Source organism: Centroberyx gerrardi, chromosome 15, assembly GCF_048128805.1.
Source record: "Centroberyx gerrardi isolate f3 chromosome 15, fCenGer3.hap1.cur.20231027, whole genome shotgun sequence".
Taxonomy (NCBI): Eukaryota; Metazoa; Chordata; class Actinopteri; order Beryciformes; family Berycidae; genus Centroberyx; species Centroberyx gerrardi.
In genome coordinates this window covers 24,755,561-24,770,405 of record NC_136011.1, presented here as the reverse complement: position 1 = coordinate 24,770,405, position 14,845 = coordinate 24,755,561, and the positions used below count along the sequence as shown (strand labels likewise).

Below are 14,845 nucleotides of genomic sequence, written 5' to 3'. Positions count from 1 at the left end.
TGCAAAATGATTTAAATGTGAAGGAGCTAGTCTCTTGGGGAGAGATTACACAGATAATGAAGGATCTTGTGGTAGACTCAATAAGGAGCTGTCTTCACTTTGTTTCGTCAAGATTTAATTAGACTTGGCCCCGCTGCTTTGATATTGGATTTCTGCCTATTGGAGTGCTTACACAGAAAATCTGACTTTGCTCTCTCTTTTGTGGGACTTGGGATTCGGTCTGGCTTTTGCACATTGTTCTATGTTGTTTGTGTCACGCCACATAATGCGTTACCGCTATGTAACCTTCGGCCATGCATCACTGTCAGCTCTGTAATGTCATGATTGCTAAAAATCGTTAAAACAATATTCATCAAATCTATCAAACATTCACATCCCAGCCAGTTGTATAAATGATTATTGCTCAAAAATTGCTCAGAAGCACAGCAAAATCTTATTTTATTTTTTGTTTAACTCTTATTTAACCAGGGAATATTTACAGGACGTTTTACAGGACATGGAAAAACCGACACAGTAGAAAAGTAAAGGAGGGGAAAAATGTGTGAACAGCATTACGCAAAAGAGGAAAAATTATTTAATCAGGATCGGTAGCAATGACCTGCCAAATGTGAAATTAAGTGCAGAATTATAAAGGGTAGCCAAAACTAAAATTGGTTTGATGATATATCAAATATTTCATATGGCTTGGTACTATATTAGCATATTTTAATCTGAAATGGACTGGTAATAACAAAGTTCATCACTACTTGAGTACACAGTCGTCCATACTAATTGAGTATGTAGTACTGTGCTGTACTGTATTCAGTATAATATCCCACTCTGAACACACTCCAAGTCAACATTGGTGCACTTTACCACATGGACTTCCTCCAACTGCTTCAACAAACCACATTTGCTGGCAGTTTGTGAAGAGGAGCGGCACTTGATTTTAAACAGAATCGGTGATTATCAAATCCAAGAAATCCAAGTCGATACTTGTCAAGAACGTTTTCCTAAGTTGTCTTGGAGAGACTGAACTCTAGTCTGAGAAGCGCTTTGTGCTTGACTTTGACTGATCAGTTAAGACCCACAGCTGTTCATTTTCCCATCTGTTTCAACCGGCTAAGTACAGACAGTAGCTCTGTTTGGATGTGATGTGTCGTTCTCGCAGTGAATCTGTGGGCTTCACATTTGTTCTCCTCGGCCAAGTCACCATCTGACGCCTGCCTCGATTGGCGAGTAAACGTCCGGGAACTTTACTCGTCTCCCGTCCTCGCAGTTCTTCTGTTTTGGAATCGTACGTCCGCCGTTAGACATTATGTGAATTGTGTCACGGCAGACAGAAAGCACAGCAACACATATGGAGAAAGACCCAATTAACTGGGAGAAGTTTTAAGACAGACAGGCACCTCTTGAGTTTCATCAAATTCTCTTAATTCTGCTCACTTCTAAATATCCTTACACCACTGCTGTCAGCCTATGACTCACTTCACTTTCAATTAAAGCTACGCTGTGGAGTTTTCCAGAAAAAGAGCACGCATTTGTTTACATCCTCATTTTCACCCCAAAATAGTGAAATGGCAAAAAGAATGAAAAATTGCAGCTGTCAGTTATCCCCCTCCTTATTTGACTGAGAAGTCGTAGGTCACTTCTAATACATGGGAAAGAAACGATCTTCCCACTAGCAATCTGTGCGATGTTTTCTCAGATATGATGTTTCTCAGTTATGATGTTTACATGTGTCGACCCAAAACCAGATTATTTGAGTGAACAGATAAACCACTCAGACATCTCAGCTCACTACCGGCAACAACTGATGATTTTTATTTTCCCTTTCAGGCAATGTTGCTTCACCAATTATTAGAAGAAGTCTATAGGATGTAAATATTATTTCACAAGAAAACGGCCTTCATAAGAACACTTAAAGGGATAGCTAAACAAAAATATGGAATTTCTCATTTAAATGTTTTTTTTTTGTCATTATTGGGCGTAAAAAAACAAAACTGCAAGAATCTGAAGTTGTTTCTACACTGAGAAATAATAATATTAACATTTTGAACTGGGTTGACCATCCCCTTAAAGACATAATAAATATCTACATTAAAAAACAATTTTATACATTCCTTAAATCATCTTTCGACCCTCTAAAAATTATCTCTCAACAACCTCGAGGCCGAGCACCACTCCTCCACCCAGACAGCGAGCAGACTGTGGGAGACCACTCAGTGTGAAAAGCAGTTGAATTATTGTAGTTCAGGTGGGCGAAACGAGTGGGCCGCCTCTCCGGCACAGAGCGCTGTAAAACCTGAGGAGATAATATGCGGTGAGAGCGCGGCCTCGTCGAGGGACACTCGATAGAAAGAGCAGAGGAGTTTGAAAACACAAAGCTAATTTTCCTCACTGGAGTTTTGGTCCCAGACTGCGACCAGTGGAGCACAAACACAGACGGATCAGAGGGGAGCCGGAGATAAATGTTGAATGTCGGCTGGACTCCCAACCGCTGAACCTTAACACTGACCTGGATGTAATGGAGTGAATTCTGTGGAATATTAAGCCACTGGATGTTTCTCTCTGCCTCAGTGGCGTCGCTTAAGGTCTTTCTTCCGGGGCTTAAACCCTGAATGTTTTGAGATTGATCAGGAAATATATATAAAATTCAAGTTTTAGCTCAAAATTTCTGTCACTTCTCACAATCCACACTCTGTCTAAAGAGATTTGCACTGCACAAGAGCGTGGGGTAAGTTCAGAGTGGGCCGGTTATTTTATGTGAACCAGCTTTAAAATCTGGCTTTGGGAAGGAGAGAAATACAAGAGAAGAATTCAGAAGGGGAGACAGACACTACAGTATATCGCTGTAGGCCTACAGACTGCTGTTCAAAGTGTTTACTATGCTGCTTCAACTTCTTTATGTCCATGTCAAAGTGCACCAAATTGCCCCTCTCCTGCCCCAAATATTGATTGATATATTATATCAGTGAAGTGTTTCTTTCTCTGTCTAAACCTTAAGGGCCGACTGATACGACCACTTTACTGCAGTGTGATGTAGAATATCAATATCAGTTATCATCTGCTGAAATACCAAACTCATTTGATATGGGTCCATTTAGTGTGACAAGTGTGAATGTTACCTTAACTTAAAAAAGTCTTTTAAGATAGCTGTAATTGAACACACTGGGCTGTTTATAGATTCTCCCATCAAGCTGAAATGACCGCCATTTTTGGGTGAATGTTTTAAAGCGCTCCAAAGCATCTTAATGTACCATGAGTATTTTATAGGTGTATGGAGAGGAATGGTAACAGAATAGAAGGTTTTCTGGCACAACATGATCTCATAAAAAGTCGTGAAATGAGCAGGAACTCTGAAATGCAGATTTTCAAGCTGTGGACAAAAGTTATGTGAAAATGACCTCCTCCACAAATTTAATTCTGTGACAATAACACAAATTAGATTCTGTGGCAACAGCATGAATTGGACACGGCATTTTCAGCTGAAGGTTGGCTAACGGTTAAGTTTAAGAACTTGGTTAAGGGTAGGGAAAGGGTTTGGTCATGGTTAAAGCTGCAATAAGTGACATTTACTGACCACTAGAGGGCGACATAAACCGCAACACATTTGTAAATAACACACAGCAAAGCCACTGCACTACAGAGGCCTAACAAGGACAAACTTTGCAAAGCACCGTGCATAAAGGCTAATAGTTAAGATAAACATACCTACGGAGAAGTGTTGCTGGTTACGAGTCTCACTTTGCCAGAACTTTCTCCCGCTGAAGATTACATGTCCCACAGTGACAAGTGAAAGAGGTAGGCAGCAAGTTTACTAGTTTATCAAGTTTACTCGCTCGCTTCATCAATTCCGCCATTAAACAGCGAGGGAGGAGCCAAACTATGAAAAGCTACTGAATGGACCTAGGAGGAGTTTCGTTCAGGAGCGAAATTTGACAACAAGCTTTAGAAAAGAGGTGAAAACAGCAACACAGCTGGCTGCTGTGTGGATATTGGTTTATATCATTATGTCTCATATATGTTTATATCATTATGTCTCATATTTCTCAAAGAAATATCCACATAGGCCTAGCACACATTAGTTTCAGGATTGGTTATAAGGTCTGATATCGCTTATTGCAGGTTTAAATAAGAAAAACTTCCTATCCCACACAAAATTTCAATCTGGTTTTTCATATGTTAACAAAAAATAAATGATGAACATCTTCCACAACTTCAGACAGTGTCACACAAACTTACCAACTTCCACACTGTCTCCCCATTCCCACTTATCAGCCCTCACATTCAGAGCTCTGTCAGTGAGTTCGAGAGTACTACAACTCCTCCAACTGAGAAAAACCTTCTGGATCAGGACTGTGAGTGGCCTGGGCTCCCATGACGTGTGTTTAATCATCATTTATCCAGCAGATTGATACTTGGCACCAGACAACAGCAGATAGAGAGAGAGAGTTCTACCATTATCCTCTCCTCCAGCCCATCCATCCATCCATCTATAGCACCCAGTTTACCATTTTGCTGAAATAACAAAGTGCCCACAGGGTCTATGATTGCACCAGAGACCCTGAATACTGATGAGCATCATCCTCCACTTGAGTAAATAATAGCAAGCAGAAGATTTACAGGTTCAGAGCTCCTTAACTGGCCTGGACATTCATAGTTCAGTGGTGGAGTCTCGGCGTTATTTAGCTATTCAGGCCATGCAGCACTGAGCAGGATATTCACACTGATGCCTGTTTGTGCCCCGAAACCCGAACCGTCATCTTCAAGCAGAAAATTGCCGTGATCTTTCTACTAATCTGCACAACCTTGACCCAAAGGGGCACAAAGCTGCTCTTCTTTGCCATTGTATATTTGTATATTTTTTTCTCCTATCTGTATGCCTGACAGTGTGACTAGCTGGCGACACACACTTCCACATCCGTTTCTGTAAATGTGTAAATGAGGATACTCTGCTCAGAAGTCATTATCTGTCTTAAATCTTATATATATCCTATTCTCTGCTGCTGCTACAACTCCATTTCCTCTTGGGGATCATTAAAGTTTCATCCAATATAATTTAATACTGAGGCACAGAGAGAGCAGTATAAATAGTGTATGCAATGTACATTTACATTACGTTTTACATTCTTAGCATTCATGACATTCTGACGTCCCGAGCTGCAGAATAAGCCTCACTGCCTAGATCATCAACATTACAAGCTACAAATATTAAGGAGACAATATTCCTGTAACCTTAGAATGATCACAGAAGAGAGAAGTGCTTGGAAAAGAAATGTGAACTATAAAGAAAAGTAAAGGGGATTTGTATTTACTTTTTTTTTTAAGACTAAGTAGAACTAGACAAGTGCTTCTTGTAGATATGGGTTGGGAGATGTAATATGGGAAATGCTGTTGGCTGGAAGGTGTAATATGTTGTTTATGTTTGTTATTTAATAAAGCACAGTGGGTTCACTGAGGCTCATGAAAAATACCTACCAATTTTATGGAAAATGTTAACTTACCATTCTCTCATTGTAACTCTGTTATGTTTACATCTGAGTATTGTCTTGGTGATTGGCAGCCGGTCTCCCAGAGGGTGTGTATGTAAATAATTCTTCCTCTTGTTGACCTGCTGTTGCCTCTCTCTGAGAACTGTAGACTCTCTCAGTAAAATAACCTGCCATATGTTTACTATATGGCCCCCATTTGCTATATTCTTGTTTATATGCTGTTTTTCTGTTTATACTTTCTTCTTCTTTGCTCTACGCTGTTACTGTTTTCTGCTGCAAGTACGAATTTCCCCACAGGAATCATCAAAGTTTCATCTTATGTTATGTTATGTTGATGGTAATGCTGTGTTAGTGTTGTTATGTTATGTTATCTTATTTTATGTTGATGTTAATGTTGTGTTAATGTTGTGTTAATGTTGTGTTAATGTTGTTATGTTATGTTAATGTTAATGTTGTGTTAATGTTGTTATGTTATGTTAATGTTAATGCTGTGTTAGTGTTGTTATGTTATGTTATCTTATTTTATGTTGATGTTAATGTTGTGTTAATGTTGTGTTAATGTTGTTATGTTATGTTAATGTTAATGCTGTGTTAGTGTTGTTATGTTATGTTATTTTATGTTATGTTGATGTTAATGTTGTGTTAATGTTGTTATGTTACGCTACTGTTTTGTGAATGTTATGTTATATTAATGTTATTTTAATGTTAATGTTCTGTTAATGTTATGTTATGCTGTTTTATTAATGTTATGTTATATTAATGTTATTTTAATGTTAATGTTGTGTTAATGTTATGCTACTGTTTTGTTAATGTTATGTTAATGTTATTTTAATGTTATGTTGTGTTATGTTATTTTAATGTTGTGTTTGTGTTATGCTAATGTTATGTTAATGTTATGTTAGTGCCATGTTAGTTATGTTAATATTATGTTCCTGTTATGTTGTGTTTATGTGATGTGGTCTTATCTTATCTTGTGTTATCTTGTGTTTTTTGTTTGCTGTAAAGTTTTACACTTCTCATCTGTCCCTCTGGGTGGCTGAAGAGCTTCCTCTTTAGCTCAGGGACAGGTGCTAGAGGATTTTCAGATATTGCATGCAGTTACCTGTTATCACAGTAATAGTGATGATAATAATATGAGCTTAGATCTAAGGATCTTTAATTAACACCATGAAAGCTGTCTAAGCACCGCCATGGGTGGAAAAACAATAACTGAGATAATTAAGCATCAAAAGTTGCCTCCCACTCCTCAAGACCTTTGTACTCTGAGAGGAATATTAGAAAAAAAACACCATATATTATGTTATCTTATGTTATCTTATCTTAATTACATTCCTTCACATTCTTTGAAAATGTAAATGTGTCAAGCAGGATGACTAGTGCTGGCCTGAAGATGCTATTTATCCATTTTCAGGGCTTTACTTAATCCTTTACTCGCAGTACTTTCTTTACTTTGTTTTGCTGAATTGATGCAGAATGAAACAGACAGGAGCAGAAGCACCTCTCCAGTGCCCTTATTACAATGTAGAGACTCGCTAGATACCACAATAAACAATAAACATTTTAGTTTTAATTATGGTTTTGTAGCAACAAAGCAAATTTTCGAGTGTTAACAAGTGTTGATTGGACTTGTATAAACACTGGCGGTGTTTATTTGAACACTTTCAGAGTTAAAATAATGATGATTTTGCGGTGTGTGTGTGTGTGTGAGATAGTGGTGTGAGTAGACGAAGAACTAGTTTGGCTTAGAAATTGTTTGAGAATAAGTTATGAAACTAGTCAGCCTGAGGATTTTGTAGGGAACTAGTTTGAAATTGGTTTGGCTAACAGTGATGGGGAACAAGTTTGACCCACGATGTTTTGGGGAACTCATTTGACTGACAGTATTTCATGAGCCCAGCCCTGCTCTCTGCTCTTCAGCAGTCGTCTCTGGAGAAAGGAGCCTGTCTGTCTAACAGCCACTGAACTGTGAGGATCAGCAGCTCCGTTTGCCTGCTAACAATGAGAGACATTTTCGTCGCTCGTCTCCCCTGCCGCTCGTCTGCCAGTCACAAACACACCTGGTACGCTGGCATTTCCTCCGACTCCAGCCTTCTGAAGCTTATCCAGTCCGAAAATGCCACACAATAGCTCATTATACATCTAAACGGCAGCGCATTAGCATAAGCCATTCTTGGAAGCGCGTTGAGCTTGGTGTCTTTGAAATGATATGAACACAATCAACGATCTCATTTGTTTTGGTTTATTTTTTTCACTAATTGTCTATCAGTGGGGGTGGCCACGTGTGTGACAAACATACAGAACAGAATAAAATTACCAAAACAGCATTACTCAGGAGTGTCCTGGTGGCTCAGTGGGCTAAGGTGTGCAACATTTAACCGCAATGTTCTGGGTTTGAACATCTCTCTGCCCCTATCTTTACTGTCTCTTTACTTTCACCTATCAAATCAAAGCAAAAGTCCAAAAAAAAACAGCAATACTCTGCAACAAGGTGGCATTTAAATCCTTTTTTAGCCTGAATCTGCCAGGTTTAACTTTCATCACATCGACACAGACAATGTGAGGAAGCTGAAACGAGCGTGGTGGTGGTTTTTGAAACTTTAGAGAAACAGGCTAGTGACCAGAAACTTGTGGGCTTGAATCCCTGATCTGGCTGGGAAAATCTGTGTGGAAGAAATGAATGAGTAATGAAAAAAACTGGAGGATCGTAGTTGTAGCGTTGCTGAAAAAGAGCATACACGCAAACCTTCCCTGGATAAATAAAGGTTTTAAAAAGCAGCTGAGGACCGAATGGTTCCCTTGGTTTGAGTTCAAGCACTGCTGTAATGAGAATGCAGCAGAAAGAACAATCACTGTGAATTATAATGTTATCTTTACACAGATTTAGAGGGGATGCTGCAGGCTGCACTACTACTAATAGTCCTGTGGGAAATCTGTATAATAAAACATCAACAAATTCCACCAGCTAAACTAATGATTTCATTATATTTGCCTCTGAATGAAGTGTTTCATTTAATATTATGCTGTAGGGCCATTCAAATGCTAAACAACCATTTTGGAATAAAAGATTACCTGATGGTCATTGTTCAATATTGAATATTTCAAAAACACATTTTGTTAGTAATGGGTTCAGGATAGCTGGGAGCTAAGAGCTAATGATATTCAACAGTGAATTTTATTTTCATGACAGCATTCATTTTGTTTGAGTAGGTCACTCTTTTTCCAAATGGATATCTCTCCTCATTTCTGTGAATGGGTATGGAGAATTTTGTGGAAGTACATGAGTCTACTGTGTTTGTCACATGTAAATTTGCTCTAATGTACTGTATATTTGCTCATTGTCATCATGGATGCAATGCATTCATGTATTCTTTTCACTGGCGCCAGAGTTTCGTTTTTGTTTTGTCCATGTCCATGTTTATTATGTGCTGATGCTGATCTGTAGGCTTACTTTATGTGATCATTTTGTCTTAGGTGGGGCTACTGGTTATTAAATACACCTGTGTGTATGATCCTGTGTTAGGGGGTTAGGTTAGGGTATTTTTTTGGTTAAAGATTATTTTTTGGGGCATTTTCACCTATTATTTAACAGTACAAAGTGGAAAGACAAGAAAGACTGGGAGGGAGAGGGGGATGTTGATCCGTTGTTTAATTTCTGCAAGATGCATTAGTCATAAGAATAAAGGCTTTTTTTTTATCTTTTCAATGAGAGAGTCGCCTTGGATTTTTTGTTATGATGACTATTATTTGGTAGATGTGAAACTCTCCAAATGTCTCTTACAGGACGCGCTCCCTCGGTGGCTGATGTCCAGCGGCTGCAGCGGAGCTTGGGGTTCGGACAGCCTGGGACTCTGGGCGTGAATAAGGGCAGCAGGGTGGCGCGGCGACTGAGGAGGCCGTCCTTCAAACGGAGAACTCAGGTTCAGTCCACCGTGTCCGCAAGCGCCCGCCCCGCTGCAATGTGTTTGAGCGTGATACTGAACCCCTGCCGGCTCCCACTTTAGCCTGCGCTCTGACCTGCGAGCCGAGCGGCCGAGATTAAAGATGAATTTCTCCTTCGGGAATCAATAGAGTAACGCAGGAGATGGAGAAGTTGATTATCTGTGGAGAACCTTTCAACACACGCTCATGTTTTAACATCTCCCCAGGGCAGTGGCTGTAAAGCAAAGCCATAATGAAGTATGACTGCAGTACCAGCGTTGGCAGTGGAAGGAGGTGGTCAGGTGTGACCGCCCACACACACCTACACACACACACACACACACACACACACACTCACTCTCTCTCTCTCTCTCTCTCTCTCTCTCTCTCTCTCTCTCACTCTTTGAAGTTTATGTAAAATTTAAGTAGCTGCAGTGCTGGTGGTGGCTAAGTGAGTGTGTGAGTTGGTCTGGTGTGTGTTACTCTCCTGTGGTTTTGCAACAGAATAGGTAAAGAGGCGCAGTATACTCTACTGGCTTCGTTTTTTTTCATGTTGCATATTCTATAGCTACTTCTAGTGGTGCAATGCAGCGTTTTCAACCTTTAGGCCCCCAGTGTCCTGTTCAATTCAACGTCTCAACTGTGAAATATGTTCGTTTTTTAAATATACTTTGTGATCAAGATTTTGCCACGCAATTTGACTAAATGGGAGAGCATGATGGCTTTGTGCCAAAATGATTTGAAGTAGAAGTGTGTTACTGTTCTTGTTAAAATCAGTGAAAGCTGCTTCACTGCCCGCATTGCGTTCATGTTGCGTTCGCTCTGCATCGCGTCCGATGGAAACGTCCAACCTCAAAAATCGCAAATCTTGATGGTAGACGTACATGTTCATCCTCATAAAGTGCATTAAAATAAAGTGGATATTAGTTGTTTTCTGGTGTATCAACTTGCTAAATGCTAAAATGAATGGCCATCCACATTGTTTATGATTAAATTAATTAAAAACGACCCATATATTTTTCAACATGACTCCAAGAAGCAGATAATTGTAAACTGTTATACGGATGTTTCTCTGTAGTTTGTTTCAGCTTAGCATTTGTTTACATATAAACATGCAAAGCTATGCTTATGCATATTGATGAATACGGTGCAGACACTTTCCCCTCTGCTCCTCTTTCAAAACCAGATCGCTCTGTGGAGCTGCGAAAAAGTCTTATTGACGCAATGCTGATGACAACACAACACATTTAGTGGAATTTGAGGGTAAAGGTGAAGAAAAGACAAATTTATTTCATGAAGTTTTCTTGAACTGGCTATGCAATGAGGTACTTCTTCACTGGGAAATCCTTTGGTGAAGGATTTTCACCACAATCCTATTATTTTGTGGATTTATGTAATTGGGGTTCAGTGAGATCAAAACCTTGAACTGAATTAAGCTCTACACCTCTATACCTCTCAAATCTTTGGGTACAAGATCAGCCTGAGTAACTCAAGTCATTATTTTCATGGTTTTTCTCATATTCCTGACGTGAAGAAATGAAATTAAGATAAGATTAGACAAGATGTTTTTTTTCATATTCTTCTAAGAGTACTAAGGTCTTGAAAAGTGGATGGGAACTTTTGATGCTTAATTATCTCAGTTAGTGTTTTTCCACCCATGGCGGTGCTTAGACAGCTTTGAATTAAAGATCTTTAGATCTTAACTGCTAACAGTGATAGGTAATTGTGTGCAATATCTGAAAATCCTCCAGTATCTGTCCCTGAGCTAAAGAGGCCTTTCAGCAACCCAGAGGGACAGATGAGAAGCATCTAACTTTAACACCAAACAACAGATAAGATAAGATAAGATAAGATAAGATAAGATAAGATAAGATACAATTTTAATGATCCCCAATGGGAAATTGTGTCATGGCAGCAGCAAAGAATAAGCTTTTGCCTTTGGATACAGGAATTCAACAAATAGATCATATTAAAGACAAAGATACAAACACAGAACTCCTATTGGTTTGAAAGTATTCTCATTATGTCGAATACTGACAGATTAATATTTTAAAAACTGCACTCTGCAAGGTTTTTATGTATAAAAACAGCCGTCTTATCAGTCTAAATCACAAATTGGAGCTGCAACAGAGAAGAGCGTCCCATCCCCACTAATTGAGACTAGATTTGCCTTACTTGCCCAAATTAATTTCAAGTAATCAATTCAATAATCCTAAATTGTCCAGGGACAGCTGGACTCAACGACGACGGCTGAACCTGCTGCACAAAGATTGTTTTTTTTCAAATTCATGTCCGAGGAGTGTTCAGTTTACAGACGTCACAGTGATTTCTGGGTAATGAAGTCCTTCAAACTTTGAAAAATTCAAACAGTTATCTCTGCCACCAAAGTGAGAAGTCGTCCAGTTCATTCTGTTCTTCACACAAAACAGTGAAGCCGCCGCGGCTGCAGGTGGCATCACTTCACACCAAACAGCAGCCACCGCCGGCCTGAAAAGCCTTTGTTTCCTAACACTGTCCTGAGGTTGAGGTGTTCTGTCTACATGTTGCTAATGCACTTCACAGTCATCCATGTTGTTTGATTTGGAAACTCCAAACTGCACACATAGCTGCTTGAGAGGCACCTAGTCTGAAGTCTGAATGCTAAATAAAGCTAGATAAATCCTCACTGTGTGCGCTTATCTCATCTCTGAATACGAGCCAGTGTGCAGAAAGAAGCGGTTCAGTGCCTTGCTCAAGGACACACAGCTGACCTTCAGGTGATTATCAATATTTATGGTAACTACATTAAGTGTTCATTAACTAATAACTAATGGATTTACTAACATGAATTAAACATGAATAACAACATTAATAAAGATTAATGTTAAATGAACAACCGCATTAATAAATGTTGTTAAACATGTTTGTTAATATTGTTAACTAATATGTTTACTAACATGAATTAAGCATGAACAGTGACATTAACAAATATGAGTTCATATTAAATGCACAATAGTCTCGACTGCTTACATATGGATTATAAAATATGAAATGTTGATAATGCTCATGTCAAAATGCTAATGCTAACGTAATGCGAAAGCTGTTATTAACATAGGCTACTAACAACAATGTAGAGGCTCATATAAAAATGCTAATGCTAACATATTTTAAATGCTGATATTAATGTAATAATGCTAAGACAATAAAGCTGATTCTATCATAATGTAAAGGCTGATACTAAAATGCTAATGCTAACATAAAGGAGCGGCTGACAACAAAATGCTAATGTTAGCATACTATAAAGGTTCATATAAAAAACTGAAATACTGATGCTAATATGGAGCTGGGATTGTACAGGAAAGGTGGAGGGTTGAAGCAGTGGGTGGGAATTATGGTCTGTATTTAACAAACCAGTCTGACTTGTGGGAACAAGGATATGAAAACAAAAATTGGCCCCTCAAACTGACAAACTTACTTTAGGGGAGACATAAATATTTAAACCAATGTAGAGTTGCACTGCACATACACTGCCAGAATTCAAACAGTGTAAAACCTAGTTTGGCATCACAACACCTACTGAGAACAACTCAACATCCAAACAACACCCAGTAGACTTGTAGCTGCTGCAGCAGTAAGTGCAGCCAGAAGGGGAGCCGGGAGTTATAGAGAGTAGAGAGACCATCTTCCAAATGTAAAGTCCGGGTTCAAAGCCTCATGAGATCAAGCGTCCATCCTGCTGAAGCGTCCTTTAGCAAAACACCGAATCCCTGTCAGCTCCGGTGACGCTGTTCTGTAGCTGAATCTGACCTCTGACCTCTGGTTGGAGGCAGGCAAGCAAGAAGAGAATTTCTCCCTCGGGGATCAGTGTGTCACAAAAATGAAGGGAAGCAGGAGAAAGTTTTAGAAGTATTCTGGCATCGGCGCACCTGCACTGCAAAAAATCTCCATCTTAACAAGTCATTTAGTCTCTTATTGAGTCCTAAAATCGTATTTTTCTTAAAACAAGTGAAAAAACCAGCCAATGGGGTTTGATAATTTCACTTGTTTCCAATGCAAATCAACTTGTTTCAAGAATTTTGCAGAAACAAGTGTCATTTTTTTCATAGTAGTGCAGTGATCTGCCTTATTCTGACTTGTTTCATACTGACACTCATTTCTAGAAAATTCCTGAAACAAGTGAAACTGCGGAATTGTGGAATTTACTCACCCCACTGGCAGAATTTATCTCTTGTTATAAGAAAAATAAGATTTGAAGGTTGAAACTGACTTGTTAAGATCTGCCGCATCTCCCATTCCACTAACATCGTCCTTAAATAACGTATCAGACACCTATATGTCTGTTTCATCTCAAAACTTCTGGCTGTCACTCAGCTTTGTCCTGCGGTGTTCAATGTCAGCTCCAGTCTTTAATACCAACGGCATTTCTTCTTCGCACACACTTACCGAGACGCAGGATCTGATCTAATTATCCCTTGTGGCAGAAACCCGGCCTGGGTGTAAGAGGGAACAGATGGCGATTTACAGTCAAAGGGAATATGCAGACAGCTCCAGTATGTAGCTGTTTTGTTAAATTAGGCCCAGGACTCGTCCAGAAAGCTCAAAGTAGATTCTGGCATCCTACAGAATATCAGATGAGCTGTCTGCAGAATTTTGAATCCGCAGCGTTAAAGTAAAGCCAGATTCCTCTTCTCACTGTGAATGGATACACAGCTGGCCAATTTACCTTTGTCCAGTTTCTGTTGTTTATGGAGAGCCACAAAATGTGTCCTCTGTAATGGATGTGATTTCAAATGTAGTGAAGTACAACTCTCAGTAAAGATGTACTTAAGTAAACGTAAAAATACTGACTTAAAAAAAAACTACAACTAGTAACATGAGTCAATGTAATTAGTTACTTTCACCTTTGTACTTTACTGATCACTGCAGAGAAATTCCCTTTTCTGTTTTCACTTCCATCCCTCCTGCAGCCAGTAGGGATTCAGCGTCTTGCTCAAGGACACTTCAGCAGGGAGGAGGCTTGCCGCTGTGAGAGTCTGAACCTGGATCCTGCAGTCGAAGGACAGCCTCTCTGCTCTGCTGCAGTATCCAGCGGTGTGTTTATTCAGTACTAACCGGTAGCCGCTGCCTCGGAGAGTGACAGAGGAGCGTGACCTCCGCAGAGTCGGACAGATTCTTGGACCAACAGCGAGTCATCTGAGGTGATGACAGGGCCGTTTGATGAATGAGTGTGTGTTTAGGGAGCCGGTGCTCCGGTGGGACCGGCCTTGAGCAAATATCAATGCGTCACAAACCCAGATGGATGGACTGCAGTCCTCTGTCAGTTTTATCACTTAACTACTTGTCCCTGGCTTAATAAATCTAGATTCGTGACTGACGGCTCCAAGTTCACACCGGCAGGCGCTGCAGCCGTTATGTAACCTTGACTTCATCACATCCCATTCATAGCTCCCCTTCTCCAACACACATTTTCATAA

At 39.6% G+C, this 14,845-nt stretch overlaps 1 protein-coding gene across 1 annotated transcript in view; it reads right to left on the bottom strand.

Annotated features, from left to right (window-relative positions):
• The window catches only part of LOC139912882 (contactin-associated protein-like 4), a 65,876-nt gene extending 62,228 nt beyond the window's left edge, over positions 1 to 3,648 (bottom strand). The window contains exon 1 of the mRNA XM_078288630.1: positions 3,606 to 3,648. The gene's annotated coding sequence lies outside the window, so the exon portion shown is untranslated. The remainder of the gene's footprint in view (positions 1 to 3,605) is intronic.
• Positions 3,649 to 14,845: the final 11,197 nt, after the last annotated feature.